This window comes from Leptonotus elevatus, chromosome 4 (genome assembly GCF_054856555.1).
Source record: "Leptonotus elevatus isolate MCC_2025b chromosome 4, RoL_Lele_1.0, whole genome shotgun sequence".
NCBI lineage: Eukaryota > Metazoa > Chordata > Actinopteri > Syngnathiformes > Syngnathidae > Leptonotus > Leptonotus elevatus.
In genome coordinates, this window is record NC_141242.1 from 7,314,729 (window position 1) to 7,327,082 (window position 12,354).

General features: G+C 39.4%; 1 protein-coding gene across 9 annotated transcripts in view; it reads left to right on the forward strand.

Annotated features, from left to right (window-relative positions):
• megf11 (multiple EGF-like-domains 11) overlaps window positions 1-12,354 on the forward strand; it is a 118,632-nt gene that overhangs the window by 20,722 nt on the left and 85,556 nt on the right. For 7 of the 9 annotated variants that reach the window (XM_086074451.1, XM_086074453.1, XM_086074452.1 and 4 more), the window contains one exon: window positions 11,022-11,149. The gene's annotated coding sequence lies outside the window, so the exon portion shown is untranslated. Of the gene's footprint in view, window positions 1-4,899; window positions 4,919-6,044; window positions 6,064-11,021; window positions 11,150-12,354 lie in introns of those variants that run through there. The other 2 variants (XM_086074456.1, XM_086074457.1) reach the window with 2 other exon arrangements.

Sequence of the window (12,354 nt, forward strand, 5' to 3'; positions counted from 1 at the left end):
TTGTTCTAACCCAGCCACGCCCAAACTTTTTTGCCCCAGGATCTACTTTTTAAGCAGCCAGCCAAACACGATCAACTATTTATTTATGTTTTTCACAGGGTCCCCTCTCGGGGAATCGAACCCACATAGTGACCCTGTCTCTGGTTTATGAGCACAGAGCAGTGAGCTAAAATGAGCTAAAATTCACTTATCTGACCTTTAGATTTAATTTTTTGAATGTCATACAATCTGAATCTACCAATACCTATTTATTACCTTTTGACCAGTCGATTGCGATGGACATATTGGGCACACCTGGTCTAGGCCAATTAATTTGTAGGTGCGTATAAGCTACAACTAAAGCTATTCTTTTATATACTCATATTTTCACAACTCAAAACAAAGCTACCAGTACTTTCTCCTCTGAGCTCTGAAGGGTTCTCATGTGCACCTGACGCGCTGATGCGTGCACCCACGGAGCTTTTTTCTCTCCCGCTCACTGTTGTCTTCACACACCGCATACCCGGCGACATTTGGCTCGAGCTTCTCGCCGCCTTGCGTCTCACAATCTTGGACACTGACACAAAATAAATGAAGACGCGCCGAAGAAGACGCAGGGTTCGGGGTTTGAAGGCTGAGGTGCGAAAGCATTGGTGTGTAAAATTAGCTTGACAGCCGCGCTGTTGTTTCAGCATCTCATTGTGAGAGGGCGTCACGTCACTACTTGCATGTTCGCCGTCTCCTCGTCCTCAACCTTCTCTTTGTCACACAGCAGATGACGGTAGTTCAAGCGTTATTTAAAGAAGTCGTATGTTGGTTTGTTTTCTTGGTTGCTGTTTGACCCAGTCAGAAGTGCATTCAGTGTTATTTTATCTGATTGAAATGCCCCCTAGGTATTTTTTGTCTGAGTGGGAAAAGAGAGAGGTGACCTGGCTAGCACTGCAAAACACATACCACTGGCAAAAATATATCTGTCGACTTGTTGCTTAAAAATAACAACATTGGTGAGGCATGGGCTACGGGAAAAACTACTGAGCATTGGTACACATCGAGACATTTTTAAAGGGAACATATTATGTAATATTGACATTATAATTGCCTTTATTAAAATAGTTGGGATTCTGGTGTCCATAGCCCACGCATTAAATGTAAAGTTAAATGTCCAGTTAAAGCTGCCACTAACGATGATTTTAATAATTGATTAATCAGTCAAATTTTTGGGGGACAATTAATCAGATATATATATATATTTTTATCATTCACATCACTGTGTTCGTCTTTTTTAAATTTATTTATCCAAAATTCGGAATAAAAAGATTTACACGAAAACAGGAATTTTTTCAAATTGACAGTTCAAAAACAAGATGAAAAAAAAAGATTTGATAACTGGTTTGGTTAGTAATAGGGGTGTGAATTTCCGTACCACGATCCATAGGTCACAATTTGATTCGATACAGATGAATCCCGATACGAATCTAAAAATTTATTATTGCGCTGTTTTAAAACTCAAATTTAGAAAATACTAATCTGTAAGCTTCTATATGTACGTTGTATTTGTATGAAAATGCATTAATTTATCTGAAACTTCAGTCTTATAACTGTGAGCCACTGTATTTAACAAACAATCTGTTTCATGTTTGAACAGCATTGAATAAAAAAATCAAGGCTTAATGATCCATTAATATAACATTCTTCCATGCTTAATGTGTGAACCCTAACTCTAAGTAAGACGTTTAAAAACAAAACAAATTCCATTAAAAAAAAATTTGAATTGCGCGTTGTAATATCGCGATATATTGCAGAATCAATTTTTTTTTACACCCATAGTTAGTAACGTCACAAAATTGGCAAAAATATTAATTGTTGCTTTCCAAAGTACTCAACGCAGGACATTAAACTTTCAAATCGCTACTGCCACTTGTGGCCGAAAAATGAAACTGCACACTCCCTTTTTCACATACACACTGTGCGCATGACGTCTCTTCGTAGACAGAGGGCGGGAAATTCAAACCTGAATCCAGTCTAAAAACTATTGGCCAGAGGCTTGTATTGTGAACAGCTAAAGTGAAGTTAATTAGAAGATGTTTGAGCCAAAAATAATCAAATAAAAAGGCTATTGTAAAGATATTTGGGGGCAAATTGTTAGCTATAAAGCCGACGTTTAAACATAAATGCCTTGTTTTGATTCAACACGATAATCAGTCTGCTTTCATAGAGGACTAAATACATCTGAGAATAATTACTGTCAAGAGACTGAAATTGTGAGGATATGGACAATTGTGGGCCTCTAAATGTTTAATTGATCATCAACAAACATTGATCAATTAATTGTTAATTGTGGTTAATTGATTAATTGTTGCTTCTCTACAACTAACTTAATTGGTTGTCTGCCTCGTTCTGAAAATGTGGACGAGCCAACAAATCAAACAACAAATTTGCATACAAACGGACAAATTCATAAATGAGCTAGAGACGTGACAGGTTTAGAGTGCCTTGTTGTTAGCTGTGAGTGCGTGCACGTTACACAGAGAGTAGGGTGGATTATTTTTTTCTTTCTTTTTGACAGCCAGCAGGTGGACCGGCAATTCAGACGGGCAGAGCCACTTTAGAGCACCTCGTTGTCTGCCATGAGTGTGTGTAGACATTGAGTCAATCTTAATTTGTTCTAGCCAATGTGTATAGATATTTTAACAATAATAAAATAATCCCAAATGAAAAATCTAGCCGGAATGGGGCATCCAGCCACGGGGGTTCATGGGGGCCAAAATTGGGCCCCCAGGAAGTTTAACTTTTTTTCTTTTTTTTTTAAAGCAGTTTATGGTGTAGAAGTAATCATTTACTTTTATTGTACTACTACTTTGATCCACTTGTGGTCAGATGTACCGACCAGTTTGCTGCTCTCATCCATCGTGTGGCTGATTCCGCATTCACAAAACAAACGTTAGGAGGGAGGATACAGCATTTCCTCGCGAGCAATTCCTCACCACGGTTGAGAGTTGAACCACGACTGCCCGAGAGCAAACGAGACGGTGTTTGTCTCCTCTGCAGTGGAAAAAAAAATAAAATAAATGAGGAGCGGTTCCCTCCAATGGGCCGTGTCTTGTGTTGGCCTGCCCTGCAGCGAGGCAAGGTTATTCACATGAAAGATGGTGTTGAGATTAGTGAGCCCTGCCCGGGCTCGCGCCGATGTCCAGCGACGCCGCGCTGCGTGATTTATGAGAGTCGTGATATCTGCGCTCGCCGCATGAATAAACCATGTGGCCAGAATTAAGCTCCTGTTAAACGACGCACAGCACTTTCGTGGGAGCCTCGGCCTCCGAGAAGGGACTCCCTGTCAGGAAAGTTGTGCTGTTGTCTTATGGCACTTTCATTAGGCCGCTTATTGATGGCAGGCAGTTGAATCTTCTCTCAGCGAGCTCCAAATTGCACATAATGAATGACTTTGAAGTTGAAGTTGGATTATATTAAGTCCGGTAATGATTCGAAGGCTGTTTGAGTGAAAGAGATGAACAAAGATGGGGAAAAAATAGAATGTTTGGAATGTTGAACATAATGTCAACAGCAGCCTTTGGTCCTGTAGCGACGAATGATTGGCTTTGATTTATTGACGCTGAATTGATTGTTGACGTGTCAACATGGGGTCAAAACGCTTTGACTGCTTCAATGCCACCTGCAGAGATTCTGTTGAATCAACTCCAACTTGTTCTCGCTCTAATGAAACAACAAGACATCAGCTATGGGACGTCGAGCTACAGCCATGCAGACGTTCACGATGGCACAACTCGTCCATGTCTCATTGTACTGATCAATGCAACACCGACAAGAACAATCAGCGAGCGATTATCCCATACCATTAAAATAAATTCATGTTAATTCATTGTAGTACATTGTTGACCAAGGACATTTAGTCAAATACCCGTCCTTCGTAAAACTATGGAGTTATCATTCATCAATTGTAATCTCTTTTCACTGTGTTAAAAAATTTGAGCCAATATTTTAAACCAACTAAGATTTGGTCATAAAATAAAGAACCAATAATATTATTCCTACGCCCCATGAGCCTTTGCGTGAATTATGTTCCCGACTTCCGGGAATGGTGTTTTGTTAGCATCGAAACTGACTACCAATATTGGAACGCCAGTTGCTGCAACTTTAGCTTCCTGCTAATGTAGCAGGGCAAAAAGGCCAGCAACAACATGCAGCTGCTTGTTTACTTTCCAAACTCTGTCGCTTCAATGAGCAAAAAGTTGGTGGCGTTTTGTTAACTCATTCACTCCCAGCCATTTTCACTGAAGCAACCCCCTTCGCTCCCGGCTGTTTTACTGGATTTTGACTGATTTTGCAAGGCCCACAGAATATTGTGTTCTATTGCTATAAAACCACGGAACCTACAAAAAGAAAGATTATAGTCTCTTCTTTAATCAGGTTTATTTTTTTTAAATCTGTTTCCGTTTTGCAGCAATTAGCATTAGATTATAGCTAAGTTTAATCATTATTCACAAACCTGTTGAAAACACTGGAGAAAAGAGCTTGTTGCAACATGGCCCTGGTTGATCTCTTATACTCTGCTGCCACCTGCTGGCCGTTTTTTGTAATAACTACCATTGCTTTAAACAAGCTTGTAAAGCCTTTGTATGATCATATTTGAAAGCACTCACCGGCAACAAAGGAGGTAATTAGCAGCATCGGCAAAAACAAAAAAAATAATTCTCCTGACACTTCATCGGCAATCCAACATGTCCACCCCGCGCATGTATATCATGTCCTTTTCATCAATCGACTGTCAATGCTCTTGGGCGGAAAGTTGACAGATGAACGCTAGTTTTCGCCCTCCACGCCATTGTAAGCCATTAACGCTGCGCCAATGCTTTCCTGCCACAGGGGGGCGTGTTCAGAGAAAGCCACGTGATGTCAGGATCTCTATTGGATGAGTTTTGGGGTGAGTTTAACAGGTCAGAATAACCCCAAAAATGTCCAACACTGACAACTCGCCACCGAGCGCTATTGTGCTGGGAATCGCGTGAGAACGAACACAATCTGTGCCATTACCGATCACTGTGACCTATTTGCACTTATTCTTGTCTGCAATAGTTGAATTATTTGAAATAATTTTGTATTTTTCCAATTTTTCCTCAGCAAAGTGACAGGTGCTGTCAGTAAAAGGCATGAATTATCCATGCTTAAATTTCGGTGCGAACACACAAAATAGCAGCAGAGCCATTAGAGTGCTTCGATAAACACGATGTTTTTCACGGTAGCAGGAAGTCGAGAGTTGGCTTTGTAGTTGTGTTGCTTTATTTGTGACATAGCTGCGTGTCATTACCTCCTCCCAGCCTCGAACACATCAGACGCACATGCAGGTACGCCGCTAATGCAAAGGGGAGCACCGCAGCCTCGCTAATGAGCCCTGACTCTTAATGACATCCTCCCCCACTTCCCCTCTCCCTCACATATGCATGACAAGCGCCGGCCAGCACCGGGTCTGATCTCATTGGCACTCCGTGCGGCTTGCTTACACCTGTAACCTTTGGATCAGTCCAAATTTGTCTGCTCGGAATCCTTCGGCAGTGATTAGCAAACAGATTGAGCAGCAGGATGAATTCTCATAAAAAATGTATGTTGGCGCTCAGCTCACATTTAGACGATTGAACAAAGACGCGATACGCACAAAAGCGCCTCGCTGATCAGGCATTCTCTCTGAGGCTCCGCACAAGATTGCAACGCCACATGTTTTTTTTTTTTCCCCCCTCTCGACTTGCTTATGTACAAGCATATTTTAAATGAACGACTAGCAGTGAGATGAACTTGGGATAGTATGTGAGATCCGGAGATAGGACGCGGTCCTCTTAGCAAGGTGTGCTGTGCAGCATTCATGGAGGAGTGCAGGGGCTGGTCAGCCAGGGGACATGCAGTTTAATTGCATTGCACTTTAATAAGTCACACGCAGAAGACATCCTGCTTTAATCATGCAGATGTCTCTGCTGATAAGCACTACAAGGGACAGAGGGGGGGCGCCGCCTCATCAGCGTCGGAGGTTTCTCTCTGCAGGTGGAAGTCCGACGGTGCCCTCGTTGAGACTCCCAGGTGCTTGTCTGATTTTGGATTCAGAACGATTTTTGATACAATTGATTTGATTGAGATTGATTTGCAAGGCAGAATAACAAATGGAGACATTAAAGTGTCTTTTATTATTTTTTACATTTGCTCCGTTTTGAATTATAAGGAAAGTGCCTTTTTCCACAACTGCTACACCATATAGCTAACTGTAAATTTTTATAGCTTTTATAGTACAGTGGAACCCTCGGAGTTTGAACGTCTCGGAACTCGTACAAATCGGACTTCAACCAAAATCGGAGTAAAAAAATGCCTCTGAATTTGAACTCATTTTCGGAGTTCGAACACCCAAGCAAAGCAAGCTAAGCCGAACGTACCTTGAAAACGGGTAAACGAGTGAAGCCGAGCGAATGCTCACGTTGCGGTAGTTGAGACGATGCACTGCTCATTTCCAGTCAGATCGTGAATACTCCCGGAGCTGCTCCATACTCGCGAGTGCATTTGGATTTTTCCGCGCCAATTTTCTTCGCCATGGGCTCAAAGAAAGACAACAGTGCCAGTGGCAGCAAAGAAAAAGGAGATTATCGCGCCGTTGTAACTACTGTCACTACTTCTGTAAATACTGGCACGAGGACCCCAATTAGCTGTTCAACAACGTGCCTGACGTTAAACAACGCACGCAAGGACCGCTTAGAAGTCTAACAATATGCCCAATGTAAAATACAAGCATTAACATAGCATTTATCATCCACTGATGCCATCACACCACAACAACAAAAAATATTTTTTATTGTTTAAATATTGTACAAGGTGTAAATGTAAAAAAAAACATAAATAGAAATTAAAATAGGAATTTTCAGTTTTTGGAGCTTGGGAACGGATTAATTGCATTTACGTTATTTCCTATGGGGAAAAATGTTTCGGAGGTTGAACAATTCGGACTTTGAACACTTTGCAGGAACGAATTATGTTCAAACTCCGAGGTACCACTGTATATATTCTTCCCTCCCTGAACAGAATGAGTACAGTTTGGCATATAGTAAACAGTCCCTCAAAAAGAGTCCAATGTTGCTGGTTTCAAGCCGTTTATTACACTCCAGTTGAGGTTATCTGTAAAACTAAACACAAAACAAAGAGAATTACACAGCGAGTGAACACTGAAATGCAAACACACTCTGCTTAGCTCGTTTCCCGAACGTAGCTTGCTCAAGGCTAATGAGCTAAAGCTAAGTCGGTAGCGCTAATTAGCACACTACTCGCGGCACTTTTATCACGCAAACGAACGGTTATTCATACAAAACGCTCCAGGTATGTATACAGAGAAGCATCTTAACGCTACTCACACATGTATGTCAGGCACATGCGGTTCATCTTTGCAATAAAGCGGTTATTGATTTTTATTTTTTTACTGTTACAGCATTTGGTGATTTTGTTGACAGCTGATGTGAAGCCTTAATGTTGTTAGCCAACTGGCATTAGCGTCAGCATTTTTAAGACAGGCGTTGGTAACATTTTTATACTTGAGGATAGATTTGTGTATTGTGCAAGTAACTGTGCTCCCATGAGTCTTGATTTCAGCAAGGCGCCATGTCCTAAACACTTGATTGGCTTCAAGCCGTAGACTAATTGATGCAACCCCTAGCGCGAGAGTCATTTGTTGACTAGTTCAAGTTCTGTCTGGTTCTGGCGCATTGCTTATTGTGTGGCTGGCTTTACATTCTAAAAAGTGTTTTTATTTCACTGTTTTGATCATACGCGCAAACAGTTTGAAGGTTTCATCATCCGAGATAAAAGCATTCAGAAATGGGGGGCAAAAATCTCTACTGGGATAATCGAATCTCGGGAGGAGATTTACTTTGACGGAATGTGAATGTTTGAAGTGTAAACAGACGCAAAATGTCTTTATGAATGTTGATGGGGAAAAAAGGATTCATCATTACAACAGTAAAACACACCATTTAAAAAAACACACACAAAGTATTTAGGGCCCATATAAATGGCTACAGGCTTCAATTGTAAATTGTGATTCACTTTTATGCTTCACTGGTGATGGTCATTTGTTCACAGAGGGGTGTTCAGGCTCGTCCACATATTGTAGACAGCGGCCATTTGACACAAACTCCTGACTGATTATGGGGGAAATGATCACCTAATTCATTACTTAATAGGCATTTTTGTTGTTGTACATTTCTCCTGTTGGCTGGCAATCAGTCCAGGGTGTGTACCCTGCTTTTCGCCCTCAGTCCTCCTGCAACCCTAATGAGGAAAAGCGTTAAGCAAAATGAATGGATGGATGTCATAAATGTTATTAATATGGATGGCATAAAATAATAAGGAAAGGCTTTTGGGGCTTTTCTCCCCTGGTAAAATAAAAGTTTTAACACAATGACTTTTAGCTCTTTTTACAACCATATTAATGCTCAATTTCAGGCTGCAACTAAGGATTATTTTAATAATTGATTAAGCTGTTGATTATTTTGTCAAATAATCGATGAATCGGACAAAGAATGTTTACATTTGCATCTTTTTTTTCTTCCAAAAATAGCACATTACTTCAAATGAACAGTGCACAAACATAAATTAATTATGATTCAGCTACTGGTTTGTTGTATAACATCAGAAAATAGGAAAAAATGTTAATCATTGTTTTTCAAAGCCAAAGCAGATATTTTATTTGGATTCAACACAAAGATAATCAGTCCAGTGTTTCTGCTGGGAAGCTGAAATTCTGAGCATTTGGACAGTTTTAAATTATGTTTATTTTTATTTTTATAATGACTCTTCAATTATCAAAAATAATTCAATAATCAATTAGCTGTGGATTAATCACTGCACTTCAAGCTCGTACACTACTGACTTGAAAGAAATGGCAGGGGTCCATTCAGGGGAAACTTGTATCCTTGACATTTACATTTATAATAACCAAGCTGTTCCAGTGACATTAGATGCAGCCAAGCTAAATTGTCGGCGAGGCAACAAAATATGGCGTGAAATCTCTTGGCACAATAGTGACGAATTGCGCATATGGTTGGATTAAAATATTTGTCCCTCTGTCCATCTGCAATTTTATCCATGTCTGTCTGTCCGCCCGTTGGCCCACCCATCCATCCATCCATCCATCCATCCATCCATCCACCAGTCCAAGAGAGCTAATTTCCTACTCACTCCAGTACTTTAATTTAGTTTAACTAACTAACTAACTAACTAACTAGCTAACTAACTAACTAACTAACTAACTAATATTGAGCTATACTACACTACCAACTAACCTAGCTTTGTGTGTTTAGGATATTATATATATTTTTGCCATCAAAAATTCAATATTGGCCTACTTGTTAGACAATTACAGGTTATCACACACTTAATGGCAGAAGTTATTTTTCAGTCTCCATTGCTAACGAACGAACTAACTAACTAACTAACCAACCAACCAGCCTCTTAGTTTTGAGATCATTTTTATAATAATTTTACTTACAATTAAAATGAAATTAGCTCGTTAGCTACCTATGGGCTTCCAGTATGTTACAAAGTATGCTATATGGTTAACTAAACAAAACAAAAACAAAAACAAAAATATTATTTTCAACCAATTGTCTTACTGTTGAAACTAACTAACTGGATATAGTTTTTAAACAAGTGTCTTATAAACTTTTTCAACACCTTTATCTAGCTAATTTGCTAAAATATTTACCTATCGTATAATACTGGACACTAACTAACTAACTAACTAACTAACTAACTAACTAACTAACTAACCTCTTAAACGTGTAAACAAATATTTTTCCCAACCAATTTCCTTATTATTGACACACCATTTTATTAATTTGGTTAACGCTATATTGTAGTATATCAAACTATACACAGTAAAACGCTTGCTATCCTTATATTCTATTTTTAGCACGAACCCCTTTAGACCCATAGATGATCCCATTGGACATGACATATTCGCATGTCTAAACCAAAAAACCCGCATCATTTGGATGATGTCAACACTTCTGGTTCATGATTGGATCTTACATAACCAATCACAATCGCAAGTTGTAATGATATTCATGTTAAAAATGTTGCATGTAAGCTTATAGGTTTACAACACGTTACAGCCATATTATCCTGGCGTCCACTATAACAACTAAAAACATGATAACCCCCCAAAAACATTTCCATGTTGTTCTTATGTGGGAAAAAGAGTCAAAAGCAGCAAATAAATAAATACTAATTGCCCAGCAGAAAAAAAACACAATTTTGTTGCTGCAATGTAAAAAACCTATTTTTACTACAATATGGTTAGCAAAACAGTATTTTTTTCCCCACCAGCCGTAGTGGAAAGTTGAAATGACTATTAAAATATACTGCATATCGTATTCTAACGGAGTCGTTTCCTTTGAAAGGCAAGTCGTCAGTGAGACAAAGATATGTTAAATGAGCTTATTAGGGAGGGCAATGGAGTGTCTCTCCCTGGCAAAAGAAAGATGCTGCATTATTCATTGGGCCAAGAGATAAAGCAGTCCTATTGTGTTCTTGAAGAATCTCAAAAGTGCCCTCTGACCTCACCATGGAATCATTAGCAGCGGTGCGTTTAAGTGCGACGACAAACACACAAATGCCGCGTGTGCGTTATGAGCTCAGTTTAGGCTTTGTTAATGAGAGCAGATCATTTGGTCACACCGCGGACGAGCAAGCGTTTGAAGCGTGAACCGAGTTCATTATGGCTGCCCCTCTTGATTTAATGCAGGCTTTTATTTCTTTAGCAAAGCGGCGAATACCAGGTTGGAGAGACATAGTAAAATGAAATGAAAACTGTGATTGGACGTGGAGGCTGCACCGAATAAATTGGCCTTTCAAGAGCAGCTTATGTGAATTATACCCCTGTGGAGATTCTCGCTCCCGTAACAAATGTACCAGTTTGTGTGTGTGCGAGAGTGGCATGCGCGCGCGTGTGTGTCTTGTGTGTGTCATCATAAGCTCATTAGTTTTCTTCTTGCCAACAGATCTGTGACCTGTCACCGCTTCTCCCAGAGAGCGTGTGTCTAAACACAACACAAAGCAAGCTTCAGAGCACCCTCCCCACGCCCCTCCCACTTCTGTTCCTCGGCATCTGCACAAGCGTTACGACAAGGTGAGCGTTAGGTCACGTGTCTTTCGCTATTAGCTGACGTGTTATTGTCTTTATCTTCAAGGGCTCCAATCACTTTACGTGTAGCGAGCTTTTAACAAGCACCCTGGGAGAGCGCAGACCTCCGTCAAGGTTGAAACGCTTTTCACCTGCTAAATCAACTCGGATCTCAGTAGCCAAATTTTCACCCATAACCATCATTTCTTTGGAACAAAATACGAGTAGATCCTATTGTGCACAATTGCATAAATTGACAAAGATAGAGGTTTAAAGTAAATTATACTTATTTTACTCAAGTTGCAAGTTACATTACAATTTCATTCAAACCTGGATTAGATGACAGATTTGATTCCTCTTTCTTTCTTTCTTTCTTTCTTTCTTTCTTTTTTTGTTTACCTATTATAAATCCATTGCTCTAAAAACAGTTGGGCCAAAAATAGTCAAATTTTGGTAAAATAAATAAATAAATAAAATTAAATCAATTTAACCCAACTTTCTGTGTTTGTTTTTAATGTTTCTGTTTTGTTTTTTGTTTTACAACAAAACCTATTTTTGGACAGTTGTTTTATACAAAACGACCCATTTTTGTCAGGTTGTTTCCTGCGACCCGAGTGGGGGGTTCAGAAAATGTAACAAAAAAATTAGGTTGAGTTTTTTAAAATTATTATTTGTATATATTTGATTATTATTACTGTTATTATTGTTACAAAACTGGGCTGTTTTTTTTAACAAAAAAAATAGTAAAAAAAAGAAGGTGATTTTGTATAAAACAACCCAAAATATATTTTATCATTGTAAAAAGCAGCCCCCAGAATGGGTCTTTTTGCAAAAGAACCCAGAAATTTGGATCAAATTGACCCGAGTAGTAGATCAGCCCATTTTTGACCCAAATTGGGTTAATTTTGATGTTTTTTGTTCATCCATTTTATCTATAGCACTTACACATATAGACAAATGGGCATTCACACTCACATTCAATTAAAAAGAAAAAAAAGTCTTGAATGAACCTCACGTCATACGTTTTTGGAACGTGGGAGAAAGCCTGAGTAACTGTAGAAAACCCACTCAAGCGCAGGGAGAACTTTTAAACTCCACACAGGCCAGAGTCAAGATTCAAACCCAGAACCTCAATGATGTGAAGCAGCCACTACTCAAAAGTGGTGCTATAAAATATACAGTATAGACATTTATTTAACATTTAAATAACA